Below are 17,672 nucleotides of genomic sequence, written 5' to 3'. Positions count from 1 at the left end.
CAGATTTGCCTTTTTTTAAGGTTAGTCCTTTATTTTCTCCAAGAAAATATGGTCACCATACATATACCATAATAAGAACAACAACGTGATCTGTATGGACTATGGGGAAGAGCTTCCAAGTCTCCAGAATCTGGCAATTCATTTTTCAGATATAATACTTGTATTTCCTAATATTTAAATACCTTAAAGGGCTAGTTTTGAATTTTGAAGTCTGAATGGTCTAGTTTCAGGATGGACTGTCTTCTGAGAGATGGTTCATGGTTAGGGAGCTGATGACCCTAGAAAGAGCCTTCTCTTGTGCACTTTAATTGAGGAATCCCTTCCCTAGGTCAATTCTCCCACCATTATAAATTTGGATACATGAAGAATGAAATAGTGGAATAGAATTATTTCATAATGTGAGGGGAGATGTGGTTCCTTTAAAAAAAAAAGATACTCTATATAAAGCCATTTAATCTGGATCATTTTTCTGAGGAGTTAGTTTTCTATTTGCAAGGAAGATTGAAATGCATTTGTTTCCTGCAGTCTGAATTCATATAGCCCTTGGGCCACTCTCCCTTTTTCTCTTGCTGCACCTTGTTCAGATCAAGGCTTAAATTTATTCTGTTTACCCCAACCTTTTTTTAAAAAGTGAATTTTGACTGGGTGTCACCTTCTCTTAAACATACATTTTTTTCTTTAATAACTTTGTACTGAATTTCTTACTATTTTAGCTTGTCTGTCTTTTACCATTATGTAAGCTGCCTGGGGTGGGGATGGAGGTTTATAACAGAAAAGTGGAGTAAATCTACCTTTACAATTAATAATAGTTTGAAGGGGGACTTCCAGTTGAGATAGTTGTGCATTTGCTTTCAACACTGAGAGAAGTGTGAGGCTTGCCCTCGTTTTGAGTGATGCTTCTATTTCTTTTCCTTCTGGTTCTCTTACACCTCCATTGCAATTTCTATTTAGTACTGGCACCACCTCCCTATGCCTCTTCTTGGCTCTTAAAACCAGCGTCCCTAAGCTGGTGTTCTCCAGTTGTTTGGGGACTACAAATCCCAAAATGACCAGACAACATAGCTGTGGTAGTTGTGTTCCCAAATATCTGAAAGATACTCAGCTGGGGAAGAGTGCTTTAAATACTTCATTTTTCCCTGAAGGTGCAGGAAACAAAGATTCTTAAGATGGTCACTTGCAAGGCAAGAAGACTATAAAGAGCTAAGAAATAGAAGATTGAAGCTACCTGGTTTCTAAAGGTCTAATCCATGGGAGAAGTGAAACCTGCAGCCTGACCATCTGTCTTCTTTCCTTTTCTTAGACAAGCTTGAGACTATTTCATAATATAGGCATTCTCCTGCTTAACAGAACTGGAAATCCTGTTTTGTTCATTGGGCCAGTAGCCTTGAAAACAGAGTTTTCCCAAAGAACAAAACATCTAAATAATACAAAGAACTGAAATAAAAATAAATGTACAACTATTCAAATGCTGAGTAGTGAGTTCACCTGTTCTTCTAAACTACTTAGGAATTTGTGGACTGTACAATATGAAGCAGTTTAAGATGATGGCCTGAAAGGATTTAATTCTTTCTGCTGAAGCTCCAGGAAAAATGTTCTTCCCACTCCCAGCCCAAGATGCTGTTTAACTGCAGGAGGAAGATGAAACCCACACCCCCTAACTATCTCTTCTGCCTCTGCTTGCATCGGCAACATTAGGCTCATGCATTATTTGGCCTTTAGAACATTTAAACATAAAAGAACTCAGCTGCACAGAACTATTCTAGAATGCCCTGATAGAACAGCATTCTCCATAATCCAGTATAAACTCTCAAAGGGTATACATGTATACAAAGTCCAAAGCTGTGATGGAAACATCATCAAAAAAGATAACAAGTTGCTTGATCTCTGGAACGAATGGCAGCAGGTGGTTAAGAGGAAATGGGCCAAAGCGAGACAATACTGGTGCAGAAATAGGTTTTTCATGCTGGTACAATTTCCATTGTGCTGCCTCTGTTTCCAAAGAGCACTGAACATTTCTAATTAACTTGTGGAGATTGGGATGTCTTCCCACCCCCAAAGCAAGTGGCTGCGGTACAGTCCTTAAGTACTGTTTGCCACTCGTCCAAAAGGCAGAAGCCTAGAGATAAACGTGAACGTGGGGAAATGGTGACCTACGTCTTCAAGCTTTTCCTGTTTTCTTTCCTGACTGCGGCTTCTCCTGCAATAAACATAACTCATGAATGTTGGGAAGACGTCACTGAATTCCTGTCTGACCTGAATGCAGAGAAACCCAAAATGTATGCAATAAAGAGTAAGTAGAAGTGATACAAGTTTGCATTGTATGATTCAGACTATTCATTGGATTCAGATATTTATACCTCACCTATCAAATGAGGCTGTTCCAGGGGCTTGCAATAAATTTTAAAGACAATCAAAAGAGTCAGGATGTTAGAGTCCCTCACCAGGCTGCCAATGAGATATTCCATATTGCCTTTCTGTAGATGAATCTAAGGGCTACAGGGGACACAAATATTCTTCTCAGCTTTCCCCAGGTTCTCTGGAGTGGAATCTCTGAACTGCAGCAAGCCTCTGGAGAAACATCCCTGCCTAGGAATTGCCAGATGTTAGCATTTTTAATGTGACCAGTTGTCTACAGATAAAAGATTGAAAAATACTAAAAAAAAAAAAAAAAAGGTTCTTCAAAGAATTTAGGGTTTTTTCACCAAAAAATTTAATTATGGATCACCGTGGTGTAGAGGCCGTTTTTCTCAGGTCTTCAGCACGCTGTGAAGGTGGGTTTACCCCTATTAGTGCTAAATTACTATCCGTTTTGTAATGGGTTTGGGATTATTCCAACTTCACGGTATTTTTTAATAAACAAAGAGTAAGTATTATTTATGTGCAATAACTAATTGAAGTAAGGAGTTGAACTATCAGATATTAACAAATCAGTGGGGAAGGGTCTTAATGTATGTTCAGTACAATTTTAAACATTCTGAGATGAGACAAATACAACAAAAGCTTCTTTTTCATGTTTACTGTACACCCCAGAAATGGGTTTTGAAAAGGTGGCTGTGGATGTCATTATATTGTAAGGGGACACACATGTTTATGGGCTTGTCCCACTATTGCCCTATTTTATTCAGTCTCTATGTGCCTGTTAATATTAAGATCAATATGGCTTAAGCTGTGGATGTGCTTTTGAATTTTATATTCCAAGAAGTGGGAACATATCCCTAAATGAAGACTTATGGATTTATCAAGCACCAAGGCACCAGAAAAGATTACTGTTCAGAGTTGGAAAGAGAGTGCAATCGAAGAGTTGCAGTCCTGGGTATTTCGTATGCATTTGCTGTGTGTTTATGAGAGGGCCCAACAATTCCTAGGACTGTCACCTGTGTTGGTGCTTGGTCATGGCCTGCTACCTCAGATTGTTTGGAGGAGCAAGCAACCACTTAGAATATAGAAGTTATCCTTTCCTGCTTAAGTCAGTCTGAGGGTGGAGATGATCAGCCTCTTTGCTTTGATGTTACAGTGTATGATTCCGTTGGGAAATACAGCAGCAATATCTTGAATGGAAATGTGGACAGGTTGGGATCTTACACTGAATGCATTTCTGCAGAGGCTCCTTCTGGACGATTCCGTGGACGATATTGCAAACTTCAGTTGCAACAAGTGGGTGAGATACACTGCTGTTGTCTGAACATATAACAAAAGTTTGCCACATTGAAATGCTAGTGCCAACTCTCCCAGGACCTTTAGCAAAAAAGATTCAGCATGAAGACAGTCCTCACTCTAGAAGCATTATAGGCATGAAGACATCTGCATTCTAAAATCTGAGGTGGAATGGGCTAGATCAGTGTTTCTCAACCTCAACAACTTTAAGATGTGTGGACTTTAACTCCCTGAATTCCCCGGTCAGTTACTGAGGTTGAGAAACACTAGACTAGATTCTAGAATCTCCGACAAAACTGTTTTTCAAGGTAAGAGCCATTATTTCTCTTGTTGGCTCTAGAAGGGATAGATAACTAGATGGCAGCAGAATGTTTTCTGTATCCTTTTGCTCCCATCTAGGTTTTTGCAACCTGATCGAGTAGCCCTGCTCTAGCAAATGAATACCTTGAATAACAGGATTAAAGATATATCCCTCTATGGTGGAGTTCTAGTATCCAGGACTGGTAAAAGCATAGTCTCTCAGCTCATGCTACCTCATGAGTTTTTCAATAAAAAATAAAAATGAAATGAAATGAAATGAAATAAAATCTCCACATATAGTGCTTTGACATCAGTGTACAAAGGTGCTACTGTGTATACTTTTTTTTTTTTTGCCATTCAATCATGTCCAGTCCTCAGTGACTGCCTGGACTAGTCCTTGCAGTTTTCTTGGCAAGATTTCAGAAGTGGCTTACCATTGCCTTCTTCCTAGGGCTGAGAGAGAGTGACTGGGCCAAGGTCACCCAGCTGGCTTTGTGCCTAAGGCAGGACTAGAACTCACAGTCTCCTGGTATCTTGCCTGTTGCCTTAACCACTAGACCAGACTGGCTCTCATGGACATAAATAAAGGTGTAGTATTGTGGCAGAGAGAAAGGTTGGGGTAGAGGTTAAAGGCACCAGGCTAGAAACCAGGAGACTGTGAGTTCTAGTCCTGCCTTAGGCACACAGCCAGCTGGGTGACCTTGAGTCAGTCACTCTCTCTCAGCCCTGGAAAGGAAGCAATGACAAACCACTTTTGATATCTTCCCAAGAAAACCGCAGGGACTTGTCCAGGCAGTTGCCAGGAGTCAACACTGACTCAAAGGCATTAAAAAAAAACCTATTGTGACAAAGATTGAGCATGTGCACCTTTTGGGGAAAGCTGGCTCTTCTCTCTCTCTGTTGCTTTAACTATGGCCATATTCTGTCTTCAGGAATCTCACCCACTTGAGCGCTTTCCTTGAATTAATCTGCTGACTCCTTTGATAGACTTATGATTTCTCATTCGTTGTTTGGGCCCCACTGAAGTCAATGCATTTTGAATATCCAGTTAATTTGTCTGCTTTTGCCAAACCATCCAGCAACAGATTTAAAACCATTATATTCCTAGGAGAGAATTGATTACTACAATGGAATATGTGTCCCTGATTCCTGCCATGAAGAAGAAATTACAGCATTAGCCACATTAGGTAAATGGATAGTATTTATGTTAGTCCTTAGTATATAAATCTTTCAGATAAGAAAATAATTTCTGAAGGACTGTTATGTGCTGATTTCCTACACATACATGCGTGTTAATTTGTTACAATCAAGTGGCATGGAGTTTTGCTGTCTTGCAAAAACTTCAGTTCTGGGTTTACTGACTAAATAAAAAGTTAAGTTGGTTTGTGCATCCTCTACCTCCCTCCCCCTTACCTAATTTTTGAATCATATTTTTCACATCTGATCCTGGACTAGTCCTTGCAGTTTTCTTGTAAAAACAATAGTAAGGCATTGGGGAAAAAATATTAATTCCTTTATTTGCTCATAGAGTATATTTCATTAATTCTGAAAATAAACCCTATCCATTTATTGCTAATGAATAGCTTATTTACAATTAAGAGATATTTTGCAAGGGGTTTGGCATTGTGCAATAAAGTCGGTACACCATTCAAACATGATACTTTAAAAATTGCACATTAAACCCCTTATATGACACAGGGTTACTTGTTAAGATATTGCAAAATAAAAATCAAATAGTACATCAACAACTTTTCATTTTGATCCTTTCACCCTCGCAACATAACATTCTCTCCTTTATCTAAGCCACCACCTTTTCACCAACTGATTACAGTTCATCTTAAATCACCTTATAATTTATTAAACACATAATGTTCATCACTATGGTGTATCATATTAACTGTATATAATTCATTTCATTTTAATTAAATGTAAATGTACATTCAGTGTTACTTGTGACTTGCCTTCATTAACTTGTTTCTCCGGGCCTTATCAGGATAGTTGGGGATATTTGGCATACAAAAGCCAAATGTATTCCTTTTAAAGACTTTAGTGTGATTTTTCAAGCCTCTGGAGCTTGGCAGAAACAAATTAGAACCATTTCTGCCAAAGTTAATAATAATGCCAATGAGATCCTGAGTATTTTTCATTCTAAAAGGGACAGATGCACCTGCTGCCATGAAGCTTTTTAAATGCTATATGGTGCACAGGCATATACCTACAAAGCCCTTAGACCAGTGTTTCTCAGCCTTGGCAACTTTAAGATGTGTGGACTTCAACTCCCAGAATTCCCCAGTTGAAGTTCACACATCTTAAAGTTGTCAAGGTGAAGAAACACTGCCTTAGACATTGTTCAATCTAGGTTTTTACGAGGACTCTTCCAAATTCCATGCCATGCTTTAAATGTTTTAATCCAGATGTAAACTTGTATGATTCTACCAAAAGGGAGAGTCTGTGTTTACCAACTCTCTTACTGGCTTAACCTCCTATTTTCCAAAGGCTCACTGGCCCCATTAATTCTCCTTGATGGTGTTCCATCAAGATGGACAGGAAAACATCTCAGCTGACCGGTGTTATTGTGGCCTTTCCATCTACTCTCTCCTGCCCCTAAGTTTAGAGAAAGCTAAAGCTGAAATCCATCAAAGAGTATTTGACATTGCATGGCAGATGGATTTAGGGGGCTGTGGCCAATTTTCAGTGGTGGGTTCCAACATGGAAACTTTTGTACCTGCAAACTATTTATTCAGCCTTGTTTGCCCAGCATCCTATTCAGCTTTTTCTTTGGCTTGCTTCAATGTGTGTCCCCAGCAGTACTGGATGGGGGGTACAAGAGGACCCCATTCACTGAGAGATGCTATCTGGTGGTCAGAATGACCCTCAGACCATTAATTAATTAATTAATTAATTAATTAATTAATTATTTCTCACATTTGTACTACTGCCCATCTCCCCCCGAGGAGGGACTCTGAGCCAAGTTGCACGTATTTTTCAATTGAAGTGAATATTTGTAGCTCAGGGTTGAACTGTGGAGTCCTTGATGCTCTCTGAGCTTGGTCGGTTGCTTGCAGACGTTTCATTGCCAGACTAGGTAACATCTTCAGTGCGAAGAGGGAGTGGGCCTTGCTCTCCGTTTAGATACTGTCCTGCTTGTGTTGGTGGAGGTGTTGTTATCTCCTTGGGAGTTCTGTGGGTTGGGAGATTGTGAGAACTGAAGCACAACAAAACTGGAGAGCACCAGCTATATCTCTCTTTCTTCTCTCTGAAACAGGTGATTAAAAACAGGGGGGGAAAATGAGTGATTCTTTTTTTTTTAAAGAAAGACTCATATGAGTTTACTACTTTTCAGATAGAAATGCAATAAAAACTCTCTGTACCAGATACAAACACTCTTTGTACCTCAAGAAAACAAACGTTTCCATGAATTTCCTTTAAGAAGCAATGAAAATCTGTAAGCACAACATGCTCTTTTGTCCTGACCATGGGTTGTTACTGTTGTTCTCTCCTGACAGATATATTTAAATTCAAGTCCACATCTTTCCTGTTGCCTTTCCCATCACTCTTTGCTCTCAACTCAACAATTTCATTTAGCACGGTGGCCAGGTGTGCAAAAGACTTTTCTACCATTGATGTGTTCATAGGTGTTTGCTTGTAAGTACTGGGTGTGTCTGCAAAAAAAGGATATTCCAACAATTGCCTCAAAGCATCAAGACTTCTGCAGTAATGAACTTCTGTTTTCCCTAGGTTTATTAGTGTCTCCTTCATCATTCTGCCAGTTGCTGGAACTATTTACAGTGCTGATCGCTGGAGGAAAGCTAAGAACAACAAACTCCCTTCAGATGCAAATTATGGCAGCATATCTGCAGTGCAAAACAATACTAGTACATCAGAAACAGAGAGAACACAGACCCATGAATCCATGTCAGGGTTGTATGGGTCAAAGCAAAGTAGGTGTCTTAATATATTATTAAAATTATATATAGTCATGAACAATGTGCATAGTACATTATGTGATAGGCTCCAGAAAGATAGTCTTAGTTTATTTCCCGTTCTCTGTGTTATGGGTAGCTGGCTTTTTCCATACTGTGAAATGAAAATGACAGAAAGGTAAAGTATGTTCTAAGGACCACAAGTCTTCCAACTTTATGGGCTGTGCCCTCTGGGTTGATGCCTATCTAGTTTCCTACTTGCCCTACTTATCCATTGCCCCTCAAACCTTACTCCAAGCTTTAGGCCATAAAACAGGACTGTAGTAGTAGTAGTCTGGCCATGCTGCTCCATATACCGGTAATTACCTAGCTAGATTACTGCAGCATATTGCACATGATACTGCCCTTGGAGATAATTCAGTAGCTTCAGGTGATGCAGGATTCAGCTGTCAGAATTTTTACTGGAATAGCAATGTTGTCTTTCTTGCTCCAATTTCAGTAGAATAATGCTGGTTGCTTATTTGTTTCTAGGGTGAATTCAAGATGCTGGTACCAATTTATTTATTTGTAAAAAAAAATCTGTCTTCCTCTCTTACAATCAAGCTTATCTTTAAAGCTCTTAATGGGCTGGGATCTGAAAGACCAGCTGTCTGCAAAGTATTTTGTGTGTGTGACTGAAAGTTGCTTTCCTTAGGGAAGTTCATTATGAATCTACATCAGTGTTTTTCAAACTTGGCAACTTTGCTGGCTGGGGAATTCTGGGAGTTGAAGTCCACACATCTCAAAGTTGCCAAGTTTGGAAAACACTGATCTACCTGAAATAGACCTTCACTATAGTAGTATCATGACCTGGGAACACTCCCAAAGTATGGTTTTGTTCTGCATTTTGATACTTTATTATATTTACACTGGCATGATTAAATGTATTCATGCTTTAGTATAATGCTCAGGAATAAATATATCGTGCTGCAATTAATGAATTAAAACAAATGTTTTGGGTTTTGGTATTTTAGGTACCTTCGATTGCATTCTGAAGTGTTTTTCCTTGCAAAACAATCTTCCAGCTGTTTGGCTGACCCAACCTTCTCAAGATGTCTCCTTGGCTCTAAATGGTCTCAGAGCACTAAGCCTTTTGTGGATAATTTCTGGACATACAAGCCAAATGACAGCATGGCAGAACTTAGGTATGAGCTGGAGATGCCAAAGCAAAGCTAGTTCTCATTTAAAGGAAATTCAATCTCTTTGTGGCAGGTGTGAGCAAATTTTTAGTAGCCAAGGGCCATTTGTAATATTGAAGGGAGAAGCTGAAGGCCATGAAGTGGGTGTGCTACATCAAATGCCGGTGAGACTGAGCTTTGGGACATTACTATTTTAAGGGCTACAGTACCGTTTTCATCTGATTCTCAGCTAAGAATGGCAGAAAACTATCTCATCAGTATTTAACCATCAGATCAGGGACTCTGAAGGCCATCATCAGGAACTACATGGGCCCCGGGGCTACAGTTTGCCCAGCTGTGTTTATACACTCACATTAAATCAATTGCTGTTTTATTTCATAGTTAATATTCTGGGTTATAGCTGATGGGCTGTGACTTGTTGGTTAATAGTCTTAGGATGCCTCCAGCAGATCTTTTCACATATGACAGAGTTCATCACCATAATTTCATGGAGCATCCAGATGATGTTGCCATCTATCCTTTAGGCAGCAACTTATGTTTTATCTCTTCTTCATCTGTTGCATCTCTGAATGAAAGCCATCCATTTAAAGCAGAAGCATAGGGATGTTGTGTAGCATTTTGTTCTTGGCAAGAATTTTCAGAGTAGCTTGGACTTTAGTTCTAGCGTTCCCCCCTCTTGTATTGTTCTGAGTATGGGCTAAGGTATATTTCACACAATGAAAAAAATCTTTTTTAAAAAAAAAAAGATTTTTAAAAAGATTTATATCAGAATTTCATGATTCCAGAATAATATAGCTGAATCACACCTCTACCTTTTTAGAAAAAAAAATACAGGCTGGAGTCCAATTGTCTATTTGGCTATATGGAAGCAGTTATGCCTATCACAATGCAGCCACCATCCCCATGTGCTCTCAAAACCTGCTCTGGTCAAAAGAGGGGCAAGAAGAAGAACTAAATGCTCTAAAAGTTCTATTGTATGAGACAATTTCAGCTCATGTGACACAGGATGATTCTTGTGCTGGGATTTTATAAACAGCAATAAACAGGTAGTTCCCAAATTCAGAATTCCAGTTCTTAAGTTGTTGATTTGATTTGATTTATAAATGTGTATCTTTTCTGAGCAGACATATTATCTTGAATTCAGAGGCAAACCATACAGGACACATGAGAAGATATTTGTTGTTTTTCTACAGCAAGAACTGAATGCTTGCTGGAAACTCCTGACTGTATCTCAAAAGTAATCCTGGACCACCTAGATCATAGGATCATAGGATTGGAGGAGATGCTGGAGCTTTTGATTCGCTTCAATTGGTCTTTGATTTCTATCCACTGCTCACAGCAGGAATCCTCAGACCATCCCAGACAAGTTTTTTTTTTTCCAGATGCTTGAAAACCTCCAGTGATGGAGCATTCACAATCTAGGAGACAGGCTATTCCACTGCCTAATAGGTCTCACAGTCAGGAAATTCCTCCTAATTTTGAGTTTTAATCTCTCCATGTAACCACCCATTTTATTACCCTTGGGCACCATGGAGAATAAATCCACACTGTGTTCCCTGTGACAACCCTCCAAGAATTTGAAAATTGTTATCATCTCTCTCCTTAGTCTTCTGTGCTTTAAGTTAAACAGACCCCGTTCCTTTCACCTTCTTCATAGGGTTTAGCCTCCAAGTCTTTTACCATCGTTGTTGCTCTTCTTTCCACTCTTTCCAGTTCCTTAACATCTTTCTTGTATTTGGTGACCAAAACTGGACACAGTATTCCAGGTGTGGTCTGACCAATGCAGCACAACTATCACTTCTGGTGATCTCAATTTTATACCTCTTTTGATGCAGCCCAAGACACATTGGCTCTTTCGGGAGCTGCAGCACGTTGCTGGCTCACACTTAATTTGTGGTCTACCAGAAGTAGGCTCAGACAGAACCCTGAGGTATTGTCAGGGTATCAGTGAAGAAAACCATGCTGAGTCAGATGCAAACTCTAGTTCCTTTATTGTTCTCTACCATATACAAAATCTTGCCAGACTAAAGGTTCTTTAACTGAGCTAAAGGGAAAAATACTCTTGGGAAATCTAGGGCGGGGCTAGTCTAACTTTCTTCCTTGGCCCTTCCACACTCTCCAAGGAGTGCAAACTGTGAGAATGCTGATCAGCCTGGAATGCACTCTCTTCTCCCCCCACTCTGATCTCCATCACAGATACGCTGCTGAATACTTCCTCCATATAGACATAGACTCATTAAGGACCAAGAGTATGGTTGTTCAGTCAATGAATCCGTCTGGTAGTGGGACCATCCATCCTACATTATTCCATTTTATTAAGAAGGATGCTATGGTTAACTTTGTCAAATGCTTTACTGTAGTCTAGGTACAGTCCATCCACAGCATTCCCTTGGTCTACTAATCTAGTCACTTTGTCAGACAAACAAAAAACCAAGCTTTGTCTGGCATGACCTCTTTTTTAACAAACCCAAGCTGGCTTCTAATAATCACCTTGTTCCTTCTAAATGCTTGCAACCCCACTGCTTGATGATCTTTTCAAGGATTTTCTCACATATTGATCTCAAGCTGATGGGGATCTGTAGTTTCCTGGGTCCACTTTTCCCCTCTTTTTAAAGACAGGAACAACGTTAGTTCTTCTCCAATCATCTGGCACTTCCCCTGTACTCCAGGAGTTCTCCAAAACTGCAGTCAATGTTTTTGAGATCACATTTGCCGATTCCTTTAAAACTCTAGGAGGTAATCCATCCAGCCCTGGAGACTTGGGTCTAATAATGAAACACCTTAAATACTTTGACCATTCACAGAATAATCTACATTTCAGTACCTCTATCTTTAAAGAAATACAGCACTACAGTGTAGTTTGCATACCTTCTTCCTTATCTTTAAACTAATTCTAAAGCTTGTAGAAGTGCCTCTTGAATATACTCCTACCGTTATTTTTTCAATACCTTATACTTCAAGACAGGCAATTTCTTACCCCTTCTCCTATCATACATAAAAAACTGTCATTTGTTAGGTCAGAGTTCAACACTCTTCCAACTTTGATCACACGTAGCATTCAAGCAGCGTAGCAGGCACTGTCCTGCTATATAGTTAATGTGCCTAAATTTTTCACCCTTGTTCTTAAGGAAGCTAACCATAGCTTTAGTACAAAACATTATTTAATAACGTGAGGACATATACTGCATAAGGAGAAATTAAGAAATTGGGTGCATCACTTTGGAAGCAGAAAGATGGGCATCTCTCTTAAGCCATTTGGACTTGGCCAGTATTAATATAATCATGCCTAATGCAATATTCCATAGACTTCAGGCCATGGTTTTAGTTCCTTAATTACATCCAGCAAGTAACTACAGTTCAGGTGAAGCTTAAACAAGGTTAAGGAAAATAAACCTGAATGACTGGGTTCCTCTGCAATTCTAGTCCAGCTGCTATAGTCCTAACCCAAGAGATTTCTCCAGAGTGGAGGCATTTTGGATTGCTTTCCCCACTACCTGCAGACAGTCCTCCCTGATGATACTCCCCTTGCAACCCTATGCCCAAAAACTGAGGAATCAGTGTAAATCTATCAAATCAATCAACCTACTTTTATGAACCAAAAAAGAATCTTTAATTTACCTACCATGTTTTTTAAGCTGCATTTGCTCCTGCTGTTTTTAAATATTCCATATTGTTCTATTGTGTTGTTTTCTTATTTCTCCAAGTGTCATAAAGCTCCAGAAGGAGAACCCATCCAATTTTGGCTTCTTTTCCAAGTAGAGATAGCTACTTAAAGGTAGATAACACGTGGAATAAAAATGCTTAAAATAAATGGTATATTTTCTTTCAAAAAACTATTACACCTGATGTTGTGAAGATTGTTCTGATTAGATCTATAGGTCTCTATGTTTAAAAATAAATGTTTTTGATAAATGCCTATCCAAAAATCCCTATCTCATCTTTTTTCTTATGTGTGTTGCTACAGACAATGTGCTGGAATGGGAGGCTAAAGTACTAAAAAATCCTATCTACATATATTCTCGAAGTGGGCCATTTTATTTAGGCGTTGACACATTTTTCATCATTAGGTAAATCAAATATTATCAGCTATTTCCACCATTCTTCACACCTATCTGTTTATCACACATTTAAGCTACCTGTAGCTTTGAATGTGAATATGTGTGGCTAATAACTCATGGCAGCATAATCTGCATTGTCTGCCAAGGAAGTCATATCAATACTAATGGTTCCATTAATTAAATGGCATCAGTTAACAATGAATTTGTAGAATAGAAAAAAGCAAGAAACTCTTCATCAGGTCTCCCAAAGGGTTATTTTCCGTTTTCTTTTATATTAATGATGACTTAAATTGTCCAATTATTTAGCATGATTACTGAAGTTCCCATCCAGTAGGACTAATACATTTCTGAACCCAGAACCTAGGTGTTCACCTAGATAGTTTCAAAGCAGATGATGTGAAATAATGTTTTCGCCGTTACCAATCTGCCCACACTTTGAGAGTGTATGAATTGCGGGTGGGGAGTGGGGATATGTGTAAGCCAGTGTTTCTTAACCTTGAGAACCTTAAGATGTATGGACTTCAACTTCCAAAATTCCCTAGTCAGCCATGCTGGCTGGGGAATTCTGGGAGTTGAAGTCCACACATCTTAAAGTTCTCAAGGTTGAGAAACACTGGTGTAAGTAATATTCTGGTGTAAGCAAATATTCTTGTTATAGGAAAGAGAACTTTATCTTTCAGTGAGGGAAAGGAGAAACTGGCATTATGAAGTTAGAATATTTGCTTTTCAAGCAAGAGGATCTCTTTGATAACGTGACTAATTTTGTGTTGTGGTTTCATCAACAATACAGTTATATAAGAAAGCATGAAACAATCTTTGGGAAAGTAAAGTAGTAAATTTAATATGATTTCCTTTCCTTCCAGTGGTTTATTAAGCTCCCGGTCATTCCTGAAGATGTTGAATTGCTCAGAAAAAGACATTAACTTTTTCATGGTCTTGAAGTACTTATGGAATCGATTTCTCCGGTACAAGTTACAAAAGTTTTATTTTGCAATGGTTTGATAGAGAGGTTTTTTTCAGTTATGTTAGGATGCAGACACACAACACACATGATTTGGGGATGTTATAAAAGGAAGCACAAGTGTCTTAGCATGTTCCTGCCTAACACTCATGATCTGCAGACTTTCAGTATTTGTGTAGTATTGATTTGTCCACCAAGGAACCATATCTGCCATGGTAGACAGCATGTTCCTTGACAGAATTCTAGGGAGAACAATTCTCATTTGGAAAAATACTTGGGTGAGTGATATTACAAGATCAAGAATTGGCACAGAAGGTGCCCAGTTTTTACCTACGGCAGCATGTTGAAGAGCAGTATGAGCCATACAGAGTAAGAAGTTTTCTGGAAAATGTATTGACCATTACAAAAATTCATAAATATGTCCAAAGAATTCCTGGGCTGCTTGGAACATAATTTGAAATTATAGTCATTCCAGTCTTAATTATCATTGAGCAAAGATCTTTTTCATAGTAATCTATTGTGTTCCATTTATTAGAAAATGTGCTATGTGTAGCCCTTCTTTGGGACTTCCACTCCATAGTCCCATCCTGATGGTAGCACAATTTCCCATATTTTTGTGTCTTTCAAGTTTTCCAATCTTCCTGGAAATGGGAGGACACATAATTTCTTCTTGCGCTGAGTATCAGGAAATAAACAAAGAATGTACCCACACATAATCTCAGTCAATGGTATGGGGATCCTCTAAAATAGAAATCAATAATGAGTAAAATCTTGCAAGACCATCAGATCTTACGACATTTCAGAGAACTTACCAACAACACATTCTCAACAGTAATAGTTTGGCATTATGGTCTGAAATCTCATTAGATCTCTTGTGAACACACTACAATGTCATAAGATTTGATTAACTTGTGAGATCTGGGCCATTCAATCATTTTTAATGTAATTATTCTTTTACTCTCATGCTTAATTCTCCATGTTGTTTTAGTTATATTTTATAATGCTACATCTGACTGGTCAATAGTCATAAATAACTTTACTACTGCTGCTGTTTAATTATTATTTGATTTTGGGCTTCCATCTAAGGATTGCCACCCCTGATGTAAACGCAAATCAAAGAAGAAGAAGAAGAAGATAAAATTGTATGCCACCGTACTCCCAACTGAGGCATTTTAAAAAGTTAAATTAATAAATGCACTTTGGTATATGGAAATAAGTTAAAGGACCAGGAGTGTCTGTGGGGTATGGTTAAAAAAAATCAAGATGGCAGCTGCAATGGTGCGATTTGAAGCTCACCTGGTTTTTTTTTATGTGCTTCACAATGCAAATAAAAATACACATCAGGCTTCAGTCACATCACTGCGGCCGCCATCTTGACTTTTTTTAACCACACCCCACAGATACCCCTCTAAAGGAGAATCAGCTGTAAAGCTTGCATTGCCTGACAATCTCACTATTTTTGCTGTCATTGCATTTGTAGACTTCAGCCACTCCATATGTATTCCGTGTGTCTTTTGGTTGGGTTGTATTCTGTTACTCCTTGGGGAGCACTGTGGGAGTTCTTGAAACTTGAGGTGGATAACTGTAGAAGAGTGTGGTGGACCAACCTATTGCTGATAAACAACTTCATTGCTGGGCCTGAATCAGTAAGTTTCTACAATGGAATGCTCTTTGTTAGTTTGTGTAAAGGCCTGGTTTTCATGACATTCTTCTCCAGTCCTTCTGATTGTGGTTGTGGGCAGGGAAGAGAAGAGAAGAGAAGAAAAGAGATTTGTGAGTCACTCATCAGCCATTGGCATGACAGCTCAGGGCAAACATATTGGAATGTCAGCAGCTGAACAGATGACTACATTTTTTATATAATGTAAGAGCTAGATCATATAATTAGTACTGAATGTTTCCATCATGTATAATGCCTCAAGATGTATAGTGAAATGTCCTTTAGAAATTAACTGTTGGAATGTTTTTATAGAGAAAATGTTTTTTGTGTGTCAAGTTGAAAAAAAAATGAGCTGGATCGATCTGTGTTTTAAACCACATTATTAAGAAATACTGCTCATCCTTTGCAAGAAAAGTTTAAAGATAAGCAAAGAATGAAATCATCTGTCGAGGGAAAGGGCTGTCAAATTATACATTATCCTTTCTAGGAAAACTTGGGACCTAGCAACCTTTCTTCTAGAAATTAAAAACCAAGTAGTTATAAGGATGTCCCTTGATTCTCACCATGATCCTGGAAAATCAACAATTGTTGATAGAGCAACTTAAAACTTAGAAGCAAAAATGTTATTTGTGCGTATAGTCTGTCTTTAAGTATATAGCTGCCTATTTTTAAAATGTACATTTTCCATGTGTTTTTCAGTGTAATGGATGGACATGGTATCTTGCAAATGATTTCCAGTTTTATTTCATAACGCCCTTGCTAGTCTTTCTTTCTACCAGGTGAGTATCTTTTAGGAACCTGTCACCCTCCATAATACTGAAATATCTGTAAATTGTTCTGCTCTTCAGAAATATCTGGGGCAAAATGACAGCCTGTTGGAGGCCAGGAAGTCCCCACCCTACTTCCTGCAAATGGTTATGACTGAGGGTCATATGTGATTTTCTTAGAACAAATGAGCATTAAATCAATCAGGCCTCATTTGGGACTATATTCTCTGCATTCCGAAACAAGTATGCACCCTTATTCTATTCACAGTTGAAAAATGAATAATCCTGTTTCTTTGGAAAACTAGTATAATTTTCATCTATATCAGGGGATTAAGTGCCACCTATCCAAAAAATATAAAATCTATGTACCTCTAGGTACATAGATGAAGCATTTCCATCTGTTGCTTCTGTTTCTTTTTATTTTGGCAGAAGTAAATACTGGCTTGTCATCTTGGGAATCTTTCTGTTCCTGGCAACATTTACAGTTACAGCCCTGCTTTCATTGTTCTACAGACTTCCTGTAGCAAACCCACATGATCTGAGGTAAGGATCTTTAAAATGGTTTCATTTATCATTGGTCACTTACTGAGAGGCTGAGAAGAATTCAAACCTGATTTGTGAACTTGACTGAATCTTTCCTGCAATGTTTTTGAAAGAGATAAAAAGAAAAAGTCGGTATAAAGTAATAGGGACATTGAGAATAAAGAAAGAGCCATTACAGGCTGTAGTTAAAAGACTTTGTTGTACCTGAAAAGAGGTTAAGGTAAAGGTAAAGGTTTCCCTTGACGTAAAGTCCAGTCGTGTCCGACTCTAGGGGGCGGTGCTCATCTCCGTTTCTAAGCCTTGGAGCCGGCGTTGTCTGTAAACACTTCCGGGTCATGTGGCCAGCATGACAACTCGGAACGCCGTTACCTTCCCGCCGAAGCAGTACCTATTGATCTACTCACATTTGCATGTTTTCGAACTGCTAGGTGAGCAGGAGCTGGGATTAACAACGGGAGCTCACCCCGCCGCGCGGTTTCGAACCGCCGACCTTCTGATCGGCAGCTCAGCGGTTTAACCCGCAGCGCCACCACGTCCCTGAAAAGAGGTTAACATCATAAAAAGTCAGAGTTTTGGCCAAGACTTAATATCATTAGACCAAAAATTGAAATACTTCAATTATAGATCA

At 38.8% G+C, this 17,672-nt stretch overlaps 1 long non-coding RNA gene across 1 annotated transcript; it reads left to right on the top strand.

Annotated features, from left to right (window-relative positions):
- Positions 1–14,000: 14,000 nt before the first annotated feature.
- Positions 14,001–16,485, top strand: LOC134488796 (uncharacterized). The gene is made up of 3 exons (XR_010067050.1): positions 14,001–14,078; positions 15,555–15,720; positions 16,434–16,485. It is a non-coding gene; the product is annotated as an uncharacterized LOC134488796 (long non-coding RNA).
- The last annotated feature ends 1,187 nt before the right edge of the window (positions 16,486–17,672 follow it).

This window comes from Candoia aspera, chromosome 2, assembly GCF_035149785.1.
Source record: "Candoia aspera isolate rCanAsp1 chromosome 2, rCanAsp1.hap2, whole genome shotgun sequence".
Taxonomy (NCBI): Eukaryota; Metazoa; Chordata; class Lepidosauria; order Squamata; family Boidae; genus Candoia; species Candoia aspera.
This window is presented reverse-complemented; position numbering and strand designations above follow the sequence as displayed.